This window comes from Salvia miltiorrhiza, chromosome 6, assembly GCF_028751815.1.
Source record: "Salvia miltiorrhiza cultivar Shanhuang (shh) chromosome 6, IMPLAD_Smil_shh, whole genome shotgun sequence".
NCBI classification, from domain to species: domain Eukaryota; kingdom Viridiplantae; phylum Streptophyta; class Magnoliopsida; order Lamiales; family Lamiaceae; genus Salvia; species Salvia miltiorrhiza.
Window position 1 is genome coordinate 18,079,363 of NC_080392.1, and position 15,744 is coordinate 18,095,106.

Here is a 15,744-nt window from a genome sequence, read left to right on the forward strand (position 1 = left end):
TATATCAATGTCGTGACTGCAAGTATTTGATTAATGTTCTTTAATTGAATTAAACAGTATATTCGCACCAATTTGTAGTAGAAATATAATTTTTCTTTACTTTGTGATTAGCATAATAAATTTTGAATATATAAATAATAATTTGTTATTTTGGGGCTATCACAAGTATTTGCAAACGTAAGTTCATTCAAAAACTTTAACATGTTCGTTAACAAATAAAATTTTTAAAGTAAAGATATAATGTTCAAATCAAGTTCAAAATAAATAATGTTCATAACAATTTTGTTCAGAACAAAGTCATGTTCATGTATATGTTCGTTAAAATTATGTTCATAACAGAATCATGTTCATAACAATTTTGTTCAGAACAGAGTCATGTTCATGTATATGTTTGTTAAAGTTAAGTTCATAACAGAATCATGGTCATAACAATTTTGTTCAGAAAAGAGTCATGTTCATGTATATGTTCGTTAAAATTATGTCCATAACAGAGTCATGTTCATAACTGAATGAGAATTGAGTGATATACGAAATTGAATGATTTACGGGGATTTACATATTTACCATTTTTGGATTAAATTAATAATAAATAAAATGATATTCTAGTGAAAACTGGTTCGTTGATTAGGGTGAGATGAATGGCCTTGATTTGATCTGTATTCTTTATCTAAGGGAGTTGTCTCCATTAAATGCGAGCGACCATGTTTGATTATATATAAACTAGATAGAATAAGATAAGATATCATATTTTATATAATTCATATTAGGTAGTTGTTAGTAGATATAAGTTATATAGCAAGCATGAAATGCAAAAATATAAGATGTTGAAAAAAACATCAAGATTGCATAACATATAAAATAAGTTGGTAACAATAAAATGTTCAATTTTGTTAACTAAAAAATAATAAAATATCCAACAATAGTTTGAATTCATAGAAGCAAAGCATCTAAAAAATATAGAAAAGTGAAATGCTGAGACTTTATAATATTTTTATATCTAAATAAGTATTTGGATTTCGGGCTAGCCCATCAGGTTAGTCGGGCCGGCCCTATCGAGTGCTGGGCTATTCGGTTACGGGCTAATCGGGTTGTAACTTTTATCGGGTTGAAAATATTCTGTCACAGCCCGCCCTAACTATGGATAGTTAGGCCGAGTGATCCACGACTAGGGATGGGGTTAAAGAAGAAGGGGAAGAAAAGGGGCGTCATTTATAGCCGTAAAACTTACTCATCTTAATAAAACTCGTCATTTTTATTCATTAATACTCAATTGAAAACAGTCTATGAAAGACAGCATAAAAGTTAATTAATATCATTAATCAAGTTATACATCATATGAAACCATTCTCTTAAGACTCAAAGTATGACATAACATACTATAACATCAACAACATCTTGCAGCGGAAAGTAGCTAGACATATGTATGAAGACATATTCTAGACAGGTTAACTATTTATTAACAACCCTTGAGACTCCGCTCATTGCAGCACCATCATCACATCAGCTCAACCTGCACATTTAGAAAACATATGCAGGGCTGAGTACAAAAGCACTCAGTGGGCACGTATGCCTAGGTATAAAAATACATGCTTCAAAACTGTAAATTGTCATGCCATCATAAACAGTACAGCAAGGGAGTTTTTCGCTAAAAAGGCCCAAGCTTACTAAGTTCATTTGTGATTCTTAAAGTTCGTCTGATCAGACTAAGTTCTTTTGTAATCTATCATATCTGAAACTGTGTGCCGGAGAGGTGGCCACCTCTCACGGTCACTTGACCGGCCAACCCGCTAGATGACTCACGGTCACTGGTGTACACTAGCCCTGGCAGGATAGCTATCAACTGCTCAGGACCCGAATTCGATTGCATCATTGGCAAAGCCAAAGCAGATAGATATCATACTAAAATTGAAACATTTTATGGCAAGACAATAGTTGAAATAACTTTAACTCAAAGATTTTGTCATGAAATAACTTGCTTGAACGTAACATTTAAACTCATTTGATATATATGAAACTGAAATTAACAGTTAGATCATCTCATGCATTCATTCGTATAAGAGGCCTACGACACGCAGGGGATCTCTATATACGTATAGTAAAAGTAATGCCCACCTCGTTGTGTCTCTGTATCAATGAGTAACGTCACTCTCTCCCTCAAGTCGTTACTTCCCAAAAGGACCTTCATCGTTATGAAGAATTGGTGAGAAGTTATAAAAGAAACCTCGATTAATAATCTAATATCTTTTATGAAACATTAGTATCTCTAATGTTCATCTCTCTTGATTGTTAATCAATATAACAATTATTATCTCTCGTCATTACTCATTAATTATAACATCCTTATGTTATAATTAGCAGCGCTTCAATTAAAAGAAATATTTAACACATCGAAAAGTCCACTTTCTTAGCAGATATATTCGCTCTCATCTCGTCTAATTAACCAATTAGAAAGTTAAACTTTCCATTAGGCATGTATTTGAGTCACGGGTCAACAAGAATTTACTATGCTCAAATTCTAATTTCACTAAAAATTTCGGCATGACCTATTCATATATAATGTCAGCCACGAGATTTCAACGCGTGAATCTCACTACGTGAACTCGTCTCTCGACTCAAAACTTAACATCTTGACATCTTTTCAACGCAAACCAAACAATTCAAAATCATCAAAACTCTTTATCAGTAAACTATCATTTATACTCGACACCAATTGTTCGAGTGTCAGATACCAACATTTATGTGCGTTAATCATAACTCTCACAACTCACACCATTTAGTCATATCGTATCATCCATCAAAACAAATATAATCAAGTTGTTTTCTAGAAAGTTTTGCTGTTTTTGTGTCATCTTTAAAAATTCATAACAACCAACTCAATCATCATAAACTCTCATACCAATTGATCTCAAAAACTCCATGAAGTGTAGTTCACTCTAAAAATGGTAGTTAACCAAAAAGGTTAAAGGTTTTTGGAGATATTGCTCTTTTAGTGCAGGCTGTCAAAGATTGACAGTTTCTGCCAATTTTGTTTAGGCCATTAGAAACCAAGGCAAACCTTAATAAAATTCCATCAAATTTAATCAGCCAAAACTAAAGGTATCCTTGAAGATTTGGTTAAAATTTCACAAGAGAAAACGTTCATATGATCTGCCAAATAAACAATGAAACTCATACACTTTTACTGTTGGAAAAATATGACAGCAGAACAGGGCATTTTTGAAATAATAAACTGCTCTGTTTCAGAGGTCATAAAAATCGAAATATTATGTTTTTAGAAAAGTATTGAAGTCTAGTTTCGTTTAAAAAAAACGGTGATGCAAAATCCTTCATGGATTAATAGATATAAACGTTTTTGTGAAGTCTACCAACAGTTGATAGATTCTGTCAAGGATTTTTTCAAAATATCTTTAAAATACCAAACATCATCCAAAAGACATGAAATTTTGCAGCGACGAAATACACATATCATAGATAAACATACTAAAATTTCAGAGCCATCAAGCAATGAAAACTCATCGAAACATAAGCTTGAAACTGCTGTAAAATTTTTACAGAATTCCAGTTTTAATTTCGTTCAACAATTATCATCCATAAATTGTAAATCAATTAGCATGCTCATGTGATATCGTAGAACACATATACGCAATAATATTCATTATGCAACGTCCCAAACTTCACGAATTTAAATAATCATACTCTAAAAACTTATACAATTTTCGTGCTTGGAAAAATACGAATTTAATATATATCGATTCTAGCATACCCTTAAGCACAAATATCAAGTCAAAACGATCAAACAAAAATCGAAAGACAAGCTAATATGTGAAAAACGGGGCTGCCCTCATGGGTTTCATAGCTACGGTTCGTTCCGTTCTTACTCCCTTCATTAAACATGCTCAACATCTACCCAAGAACAACATACTAAAATTTCACGACGATCCGACGTCGTTTCAAAATAAAGTCGAGAATCGACGTTTTTCGACGTCGACGAAAATCGAAAAGAAAACCATCAAAACGTAGGTAGAGATCTTACCTACTTAGATACGTGTTCGAAAAGATGATCGGGGCTCGTCTTCTCGCTCAAAACGGAGCTCAAAAGCTCCAACTCCTCAACAATGGAGATATGCGTGAGTTGTGTGTGTGTTTAGTGTGTGTGAGATAATTAAAAATTAAAAGTGAGGGGTGTTGGCTGCTAACAGCCATAAGTAAGTGAGGGGAAAGGGGTTTGGGCGGTTGGGGGGTGGTTAGGGGTAGGGTAGGTTAGATATTTAGTCGTTAAATATCTCGTTTCGTCTCGTCTCGTCTCGTCTTAACGACTAACTACCCATACTCTTCGTTACTCGCCCTCTCAACTCCTACTCACTTTCATTACACTCGTAATTCTATATAAATATAGAAAACGCATGCCCGTTCTCGAAATTCTGATAAACGAGCTCGGTTCGTTTATCGAGAAATCCCGATTTACTATTCACTCGTCGTCCAAAAATAAAAACTTTCATTATTGGACTCGTATCGAAAAACTAAGAATATTTCTCGACGACGTGCACGTAAGATTTTGAAAGTCGACAAACAGACGAAATAGCAGTATTTTTACTATTCATCGTCAAAAAGTCAAAAATTTCAAAAACGTCTTAACGGACTCAGATTTCACTTCCGAGTTCACCGTTCTCATTCAAATAATTATCTCGAATTATTCAAATACTCAAACTCAATTACGGATATAAAATCCCACATCATCCAAACATCATCAAAAGAACATCTCAACATCTTTTAAAAAAAAACAAGAAAACTTCATATAACTCCTCATCTCTGTACAAGTAATCAAACAAAGGATACCCTAATTACTCAAACTCAAGCAACTAAACACGTCATCAAAAGCCCGGGTATTACATACCCTCCCCCTTAAAATAAATTTCGTCCCGAAATTTGTACCTCCTGTAAATGTTTCCAGTAGTTCTCTCACATCTTATCCTCAAGCTCTCTTTCCACTTCTTTCTAACTGTCATATCTCCATTGGACCTTATCCAATGCAATCGACTTATTACTCAATTGCCGAATTTTATGATTTAGCATCATCTGAGGTCTCTCTTCATAACTCAAGTCTGGTTCTAAGATCATTTCTTCTTAGTAAACCACATGGTTTGGGTCGAAAATATATATCCTCTCAATTGTGACACGTGAAACGCGTTATGCACATTTCCAAAGCTAGGTGGCAAAGCCAACCTATACGCTATTGGACCTATCTTTTGCAATGTCTCGTAAGGACTTATAACTCTGGGTCTAAGCTGTCTTTTAACTCCAAATCTATTCATCCCCTTTGAGGGTGAAACCTTCAAGAAAACTTTGTCTCCTATCTCGAAACTTTGTCTCACATCTTATAGGCAAACTCAATTAGTGGCAACACATTCTCCCGATTTACTCCTCTATCAAGGATAGTAGTTCTTATCATATCTTCTATCGCCTGCTATGCTAAAATTCATCCTTGTACCCAACTCTTTCTGTAACTCATCCAAAAATGTGATGAAATTTATTTATTTTCTCTTTCTGAGGTGATCTACACCGGTACTCAATGCAATCTTATAATGTCACGAACATACAATTGTGCTAACTTATCTGGTCCATACGCGATTAGGATCGGTATGAAATGTGCAGATTTTGTTAGTCGATCTACAATCACCCAAATTGCTGTATTTGCTCTTTGACTTTTCGGTAAAGCTATCACAAAATCCATCGCTATGTGATCCCATTTCCACTCGGGAATCTCCAACGGTTTTAACTTCCCATAGGGTCGTTGGTGTAATGCTTTCACTTGCTGACAAGCTAAGCATCGCTCTACAAACGAAGCTATGTCTCATTTCATTCCGTCCCACAAAATTCTATTTTTCACAACCTGATACATCTTTGTGCCTCCTGGGTGGGCGGTGTAAGGCGTGTCATGAGTCCCACTCATGATCGTATTCTTAAGTTCATCATCGCGGGGAATGCATATTCTCCCCTCAAATAAGATAGCATTGTCTGATGCTTTTTGGTAACTCTTGAGATCTCATGCTCTTATCCTTTCTGGTAACTTGTTCATTGTCTCATCTTTCCTTGTGCTTCAATCACCATTTTCCTCAAACTAGGCATCGTCGCAACAATACTCGCTATCGTCCCTGGTGGTTTTATCATCTCTATCCTCATCTTGTCAAAGTCCTTTATAAGCTCATTCTCTCTCGTGAGAAGACATCCTAACTTTGACGAGACCTTCCAGCTCAATGTATCGACTACTACATTGGCCTTACCAGGGTGATAATTAATGTTGCAGTCAACATAATTTACTAATTCGAGCCATCTCCTTTGTCTCATGTTAATATCCTTCTGCTCGAAAAAGTATTTCAAACTTTTGTGGTCCGTGAAAATCTCACATCTAACTCCGTAGAGATGATGTCTCCAAATTTTCAGGGCATGCACAACGGCTGCAAGCTCTAAATCATGCGTTGGATAATTTATCTCGTGGGGTCTAAGTTATCGTTATGCATAGACTGTAACTCTTCCTTCTTGCATCAAAACACATCCTAGCCCATTCTCTAACGCATCTGTGTAGATGGTATACTCTTTATCTATTTCCGGGACTAGCGGCACTGGTGCTGTAGTCAATTTCCTTTAAGCTCTTAAAAACTCTCTTCACACTCCTTTTTCCAATTGTTCTTAGCTTCTTTTCTCGGTCTTGCTATCATGGAAAATCCTTCAATAAACCTCTGATAGTATCCTGCTAAGCCTAAAAAGTTGCGAATCTCGTTAGGCGTAGTTGGTGATCTCCACTCATGTACAGCTTGTACCTTGACGGGGTCAACTTTAATTCATTCGGATGATACAATATGTCCTAGAAAAGTTACTTCGTTCAACCAAAACTCGCACTTGGTGAATTTGGCAAAAAGCTTCTCAACTCTTAGCGTTTCCAACATCGTTCTCAAATGTTTTGGCGCTCCTGCTCATTCTTCGAATAGATGAGAATATCATCTATGAAAACTAGGATAAATTTATCCAGTTATTGATGGAACACTCGATTCATGTGATCCATGAAAACTACTGGTGCCTTCGTCAAACCGAATGGCATAACTATGAACTCATAGTGCTCATACCTCATTTGAAAAGCTGTCTTAGGTGTATCCTCCTGTCAAAATTTGAACTAGTGGTATTATGATCTCAAGTCAACTTTCAAGAAAAACTCGCTCCTCGTAATTGATCAAACAAGTCATCTATCCTCGGCAAAGGATATTTGTTCTTGAGTGTCAATTTATTCAGCTCTCGATAATCTATGCACATTCTCAACGTGTCATCCTTCTTTTGACAAAAAGACTGGTGCTCCCCACGGGGATACACTACGTCTAATAAAACCTAACTCGAGCAATTCTTGTAGCTGAATCTTCAGCTCTTGTAGCTCCTTAGGCGCCATTCTATAGGGTGCCTTCGACACTAGTGCTGATCCAGGTTCTAGGTCGATAGTGAACTCTAACTGTCTTGTTGGTGGCAATCCTGGTAAGACCTCGGGAAATACATCTCTATATTCCCTTACCACTGCTACATCCTCAAAGTTTTTTACTTGATTCTCCTTCATCATTCAAGTAAACTAGGTAAGCTTGTGCTCCTTTCTTCTTTACCAATTTCGACGCCTGAAGTGCCGAAATGATTGAAATTCTCTTCTTTCTATCAATGTCGTGAAAACATGTCTGTTCCTTCCCAGGTGGTTGGAAAGTTATCTGTCTCTTCTTACAATCAATCGGGGCAAAGTTCTCTGCTAACCAGTCCATCCTTAGAATAATGTCTACGTTCCACATAGGCATTAAGTGCAAGGTTCTTGTTTTCATCTTTAGTGATCCTAACTCAAACTCTAATTTAGAAATCATGTGAGAAACTGTAGTAGCTCTTCCTACAGGAGTGATTACTCTCAACTTGGGACTAGCTCGTTTTGGTTCGAGTTTGAAGGTAACATGCTTCAAACACTTAAAGAATGCGAGGCTCCTGTATTAAACAGGATTCTAACTGATGCATCCAATAACTTGCCCAATACTACCTTAAAGTCCTGCCTTAAACCGGCACATAAAACTCAGACATCTCATCATCAGTATCCATCTTCTGATGAGCAAATCGTGATAGCTCACAGAATTCTCGGTTATACTCTACAACCGATTTCTTTCCTTGCATCAAACTTCGATAGTCAGCCTCTTGCTGCTTACTGTACTCCTTGGTACATATTTCTCAAGAGTAGCCTTGAATTGTTCTCAGGTGTAGTTTACCAGTTGCTCGGGTGTTAAAGTCTTCTGACGTGCCTCTCACTAGTCTTATACATCAAAAGAATCTACTAGGATAACTCAAAAGTTGTAAGGGTTCAACACTAGAACGACATCAAAACAAATTGTTCAAGAGACTCAAATGAATGACCAGAGGGTAGAATGAAGTAACTACCAGGTCGAACAAAATGACCTACAGTAAGAACCCATCTGGCTTTTCAACCGAAAGTTGAAACACATGGGTTTATAAACCCAAAACACGTCTACTGAGATTTAGATCATGCGGACTGGCCAGGTCCAACATAATCACTCCCCAGTCACACGGGATATACTATCCCGAACTTGGAAATTCTGTGTCTTCTAAACCCTCAACATACTATACATAACAAAATTTAAGTTCACACCAGCAAGCTAAAAGCTTAAACTCAGGGTCCTATGTTCTAGACTCTTGTTTCGAAAGTTCAATATTTTTCGACTCTCCTCTCATGTTGCGGTGGTGGTGGCGGAGTATTATCCCGCCTATCCTTCACATCATACTCTTGATGACATCTTTGAGGCATTTTTTTGAAATCACAAAAGGAAACTCAACTCGACCAACGCTCTAAGCATCCTCGAAACTCAAGTTCAATTTACTAACTCAACTTTAAGGAAACCCTCACGGTCACCTTAACATTCATCTATAAGGCAATAAGCACTCACGAAATGCTAACAAAAAGACCACTCTGGTCAACCTAATATATCCATCAGTAGAATGCCTCTTTTTAGAGGACTTACATAAAGGGGTTATTTAAACCCTACAAAAACCATAGTATTTATCGTAATGTCCCTTCTAAATCGACACCATTAATAGTACTATGTCTCGGTCTGGACCTCCTACGGTAATTGCTACCAGTTAACTCATCTAGTTGCTACTTTAGCACACTAGGAACATCCATCTATTTAACATCAGTAGGGTACTAAATTCGCATGCTTATCTATCATCATGTCAAAATCTCAAGTACCAGTATCTCCTAAGTAAGTTATATACATCGCAATGTAATTGCAACTAATCAAAAACGAGGGTGTACCGCGCATACTCTCAAGATCATCCTTAGCTCTAGCCTACATCGACTTCTCTTCTCATCCTCATCAACTCTAGCCCTCCTCGGCTACTTCTCATCCTCATTATCGTTTATCATTTTATCATCTTTGGTAATTGATACTTAAGGATCGACTCGATATCTACTACACTCTTCTAGAGTCCCTGGTAGAAAACAAGCATCCGGTCAGTAGATCCGCATAGAAAATCTGGGTATCTGTAACAAATCCCATCTCCTGTGGGTCCAATGCTCAAGACGACATGTCCCATCATATTGAGTGGCTTTCTTCCTTGCTCAATCCTACCACTCGATTGGTAGCACGGGGACTAGGTGCACGATGCCATCCAGTCTAGTAACAACCATAAGGCTTTCATCCTTTCATAGTCTATGAACATGTGTTTGAAAATCTACTAGGGTATCTCTGTACCACATACTGTACGCCTCGTCCTCGTATCCGATCTTCCCTGAGTTCGATCTCACAACAGTCCACTTTCGTGCAGTGCCAACAGTCCTGGCCAATCTATAAGGAGAACTTAAAGGTGACTCTAGGAACTAACTCTACTTGGCTCCAGCAACAGAAATAAACAAAACATAACTTAGCAAAACTCCTACTAAGTAGTACTGTTCTCTTAAAACTCAAGCTCAAAACATCTAAATTCTCATCTCGTCCCATCTTTACATAGTAGGTAACCTCTCTAAACAATGATATTAGATCCCTTAATCTAAATCATCGTGACTCAGTAAGACAACTCAACAATTCTCTCTCAAAGCCATCTCCAAAGACTATGGCTCATGATACCTCTTCAAGTACCATTAAGGTTGCGTGAGCAAAACTCGCGTCACAAAACAACTCAACATATCGTACAATATCTCATTGCAGCATGCTAATAACTCATCATTAATCATGCTATTATACTCAAGCTCATACTCAAACTCATAACTCAAACCAACAAGTACTTAAAGCAATTGCTAATTCTCTCAAACTTTAGCTCTAAGTTCTCATTTCATCCTTCTACTTAGTAAAAAAAAAATATCTCTTAACAATGACATTAGATTCCTTCATCTAAATCATCGTGACTTATCACAACTGCTCAAACAATTCTCATCACAAAACATCTCAAATACATCACATCATAACTCATAATTATGCATCCTCAATCATATAACATCATATGATATAAACGCTCTCATGATTCATCATGTAACATCAACATATGCTCTTACAACATAATAACTCATTATTAATCATGTTGTCATCCTCAAACTCAAACTATGCACCTTCAAAGTGTAACATCATAACTCATCATATAACCTCAACATCATGCTCTTCAAAATTTAACGTCAAATAAACTTTGAAATTTTACATACCTCGTTGAGCCTGGTGTGATGGTGCGCTGAGCTCACGGTTGTTAATAACTATTAGTCTAGTGACTCATTCTAGACTAAACTCAAGACTTCTAATTCAGAGCTTTCCTTCGCTCTGATACCACTCTGTCACAGCCCGCCCTAACTATGGATAGTTAGGCCGAGTGATCCACGACTAGGGATGGGGTTAAAGAAGAAGGGGAAGAAAAGGGGAGTCATTTATAGCCGTAAAACTTACTCATCTTAATAAAACTCGTTATTTTTATTCATTAATACTCAATTGAAAACAGTCTATGAAAGACAGCATAAAAGTTAATTAATATCATTAATCAAGTTATACATCATATGAAACCATTCTCTTAAGACTCAAAGTATGACATAACATACTATAACATCAACAACATCTTGCAGCGGAAAGTAGCTAGACATATGTATGAAGACATATTCTAGACAGGTTAACTATTTATTAACAACCCTGGAGACTCCGCTCATTGCAGCACCATCATCACATCAGCTCAACCTGCACATTTAGAAAACATATGCAGGGCTGAGTACAAAAGCACTCAGTGGGCACGTATGCCTAGGTATAAAAATACATGCTTCAAAACTGTAAATTGTCATGCCATCATAAACAGTACAGCAAGGGAGTTTTTCGCTAAAAAGGCCCAAGCTTACTAAGTTCATTTGTGATTCTTAAAGTTCGTCTGATCAGACTAAGTTCTTTTGTAATCTATCATATCTGAAACTGTGTGCCGGAGAGGTGGCCACCTCTCACGGTCACTTGACCGGCCAACCCGCTAGATGACTCACGGTCACTGGTGTACACTAGCCCTGGCAGGATAGCTATCAACTGCTCAGGACCCGAATTCGATTGCATCATTGGCAAAGCCAAAGCAGATAGATATCATACTAAAATTGAAACATTTTATGGCAAGACAATAGTTGAAATAACTTTAACTCAAAGATTTTGTCATGAAATAACTTGCTTGAACGTAACATTTAAACTCATTTGATATATATGAAACTGAAATTAACAGTTAGATCATCTCATGCATTCATTCGTATAAGAGGCCTACGACACGCAGGGGATCTCTATATACGTATAGTAAAAGTAATGCCCACCTCGTTGTGTCTCTGTATCAATGAGTAACGTCACTCTCTCCCTCAAGTCGTTACTTCCCAAAAGGACCTTCATCGTTATGAAGAATTGGTGAGAAGTTATAAAAGAAACCTCGATTAATAATCTAATATCTTTTATGAAACATTAGTATCTCTAATGTTCATCTCTCTTGATTGTTAATCAATATAACAATTATTATCTCTCGTCATTACTCATTAATTATAACATCCTTATGTTATAATTAGCAGCGCTTCAATTAAAAGAAATATTTAACACATCGAAAAGTCCACTTTCTTAGCAGATATATTCGCTCTCATCTCGTCTAATTAACCAATTAGAAAGTTAAACTTTCCATTAGGCATGTATTTGAGTCACGGGTCAACAAGAATTTACTATGCTCAAATTCTAATTTCACTAAAAATTTCGGCATGACCTATTCATATATAATGTCAGCCACGAGATTTCAACGCGTGAATCTCACTACGTGAACTCGTCTCTCGACTCAAAACTTAACATCTTGACATCTTTTCAACGCAAACCAAACAATTCAAAATCATCAAAACTCTTTATCAGTAAACTATCATTTATACTCGACACCAATTGTTCGAGTGTCAGATACCAACATTTATGTGCGTTAATCATAACTCTCACAACTCACACCATTTAGTCATATCGTATCATCCATCAAAACAAATATAATCAAGTTGTTTTCTAGAAAGTTTTGCTGTTTTTGTGTCATCTTTAAAAATTCATAACAACCAACTCAATCATCATAAACTCTCATACCAATTGATCTCAAAAACTCCATGAAGTGTAGTTCACTCTAAAAATGGTAGTTAACCAAAAAGGTTAAAGGTTTTTGGAGATATTGCTCTTTTAGTGCAGGCTGTCAAAGATTGACAGTTTCTGCCAATTTTGTTTAGGCCATTAGAAACCAAGGCAAACCTTAATAAAATTCCATCAAATTTAATCAGCCAAAACTAAAGGTATCCTTGAAGATTTGGTTAAAATTTCACAAGAGAAAACGTTCATATGATCTGCCAAATAAACAATGAAACTCATACACTTTTACTGTTGGAAAAATATGACAGCAGAACAGGGCATTTTTGAAATAATAAACTGCTCTGTTTCAGAGGTCATAAAAATCGAAATATTATGTTTTTAGAAAAGTATTGAAGTCTAGTTTCGTTTAAAAAAAACGGTGATGCAAAATCCTTCATGGATTAATAGATATAAACGTTTTTGTGAAGTCTACCAACAGTTGATAGATTCTGTCAAGGATTTTTTCAAAATATCTTTAAAATACCAAACATCATCCAAAAGACATGAAATTTTGCAGCGACGAAATACACATATCATAGATAAACATACTAAAATTTCAGAGCCATCAAGCAATGAAAACTCATCGAAACATAAGCTTGAAACTGCTGTAAAATTTTTACAGAATTCCAGTTTTAATTTCGTTCAACAATTATCATCCATAAATTGTAAATCAATTAGCATGCTCATGTGATATCGTAGAACACATATACGCAATAATATTCATTATGCAACGTCCCAAACTTCACGAATTTAAATAATCATACTCTAAAAACTTATACAATTTTCGTGCTTGGAAAAATACGAATTTAATATATATCGATTCTAGCATACCCTTAAGCACAAATATCAAGTCAAAACGATCAAACAAAAATCGAAAGACAAGCTAATATGTGAAAAACGGGGCTGCCCTCATGGGTTTCATAGCTACGGTTCGTTCCGTTCTTACTCCCTTCATTAAACATGCTCAACATCTACCCAAGAACAACATACTAAAATTTTACGACGATCCGACGTCGTTTCAAAATAAAGTCGAGAATCGACGTTTTTCGACGTCGACGAAAATCGAAAAGAAAACCATCAAAACGTAGGTAGAGATCTTACCTACTTAGATACGTGTTCGAAAAGATGATCGGGGCTCGTCTTCTCGCTCAAAACGGAGCTCAAAAGCTCCAACTCCTCAACAATGGAGATATGCGTGAGTTGTGTGTGTGTTTAGTGTGTGTGAGATAATTAAAAATTAAAAGTGAGGGGTGTTGGCTGCTAACAGCCGTAAGTAAGTGAGGGGAAAGGGGTTTGGGCGGTTGGGGGGTGGTTAGGGGTAGGGTAGGTTAGATATTTAGTCGTTAAATATCTCGTTTCGTCTCGTCTCGTCTCGTCTTAACGACTAACTACCCATACTCTTCGTTACTCGCCCTCTCAACTCCTACTCACTTTCATTACACTCGTAATTCTATATAAATATAGAAAACGCATGCCCGTTCTCGAAATTCTGATAAACGAGCTCGGTTCGTTTATCGAGAAATCCCGATTTACTATTCACTCGTTGTCCAAAAATAAAAAACTTTCATTATTGGACTCGTATCGAAAAACTAAGAATATTTCTCGACGACGTGCACGTAAGATTTTGAAAGTCGACAAACAGATGAAATAGCAGTATTTTTACTATTCATCGTCAAAAAGTCAAAAATTTCAAAAACGTCTTAACGGACTCAGATTTCACTTCCGAGTTCACCGTTCTCATTCAAATAATTATCTCGAATTATTCAAATACTCAAACTCAATTACGGATATAAAATCCCACATCATCCAAACATCATCAAAAGAACATCTCAACATCTTTAAAAAAAAAACAAGAAAACTTCATATACTCATCTCTGTACAAGTAATCAAACAAAGGATACCCTAATTACTCAAACTCAAGCAACTAAACACGTCATCAAAAGCCCGGGTATTACATATTCAACCCTAACCCTCTTGGGTGGCGGGTTAATCAGGCCAGCCCACGGGTTTCGGGCTAGATTGACATCCCTACTTGTTAGTATTGTTGATTATTATATTTAATATTTTATATTATGGTTGACGCAATTAACTAACCAATATTATATAAAAAAAATCTTTTTATAGATAGATATGGCTTAATTTATTTTGTATGTGCATACAATATAGCGAAATAATACCTTCTGACGTACATATTTATGAACATGATACTTTATACAAACATATATATGAAAATAAGTTTTAGTGCGAACTATATATATGAACCATTTTTGTTCTGTGAACATTGTAATGAACATGATAAGTTTTCAAAATATTACGTGTAAAATTTTATATTATGTGTGACTCAATAAAATAAGTAATATTTAAAGTGAATTTTTTTTTGTAGTGAAACCACATATCTTAATTTATTTTGTATGGGCACTAAATGTACCGAAATGATACCTTCACACATACCTATTTGTGAACGTTATCCTTGAAACGAACATAAATATGAACATATGTTTTAAAACTAAAAAATACATAAATTCTGCAAATGAACATTAAATAAAAAAATTGAAGCAGCGCATCTTTTATGGGACCAACCTTACCTAAAACCAATATAAACTAATACCGAACTAAATTCATTATTATTAATATCATATTATTGCATTAGACAATAATTATATTAACCAGAACAACATCAGAATGAGCAAGAATATCAAAATCAATTTGAGGTTTCTGTTTTGTTTCTTCAAATACTTGATTTCTGCAGATGATACTTCATTCTCTCGAACACGATCATCGATTCTATTTTTAAAATTTCCGTTTTCTGCCTCCAATCCATCTCGCTCATTTCGTATCCGTTGGTAAAAACGGTCTGGATCTAGCCATTCAAAAAACTTGCAATTATCATCCTATCAAAACAACGAAATAATAGTTATAACTGGGCTGAGTTGATTTGCTAATGAATGAGTAAAAAGATTAGTACATACCGTTCTTGATCTACAACAGTAATATCTTCGATATGGATTGTCTAATGACTTAGAAGTCTTGATGTCAGCTCTACATTCATGGTAACAAAACGTATGATGAAGGCCTCTAGTCATATTTA

General features: G+C 35.9%; 2 long non-coding RNA genes across 2 annotated transcripts; both read right to left on the reverse strand.

Moving 5' to 3' along the window:
* Positions 1–1,262: 1,262 nt before the first annotated feature.
* On the reverse strand, positions 1,263–4,186 carry LOC130990288 (uncharacterized). The gene is made up of 3 exons (XR_009090907.1): positions 4,034–4,186; positions 2,113–2,179; positions 1,263–1,510 (listed from the first exon to the last, which is right to left on the reverse strand). It is a non-coding gene; the product is annotated as an uncharacterized LOC130990288 (long non-coding RNA).
* A 6,834-nt stretch (positions 4,187–11,020) lies between these two features.
* LOC130990289 (uncharacterized) lies at positions 11,021–14,023 on the reverse strand. The gene is made up of 3 exons (XR_009090908.1): positions 13,758–14,023; positions 11,837–11,903; positions 11,021–11,234 (listed from the first exon to the last, which is right to left on the reverse strand). It is a non-coding gene; the product is annotated as an uncharacterized LOC130990289 (long non-coding RNA).
* Positions 14,024–15,744: the final 1,721 nt, after the last annotated feature.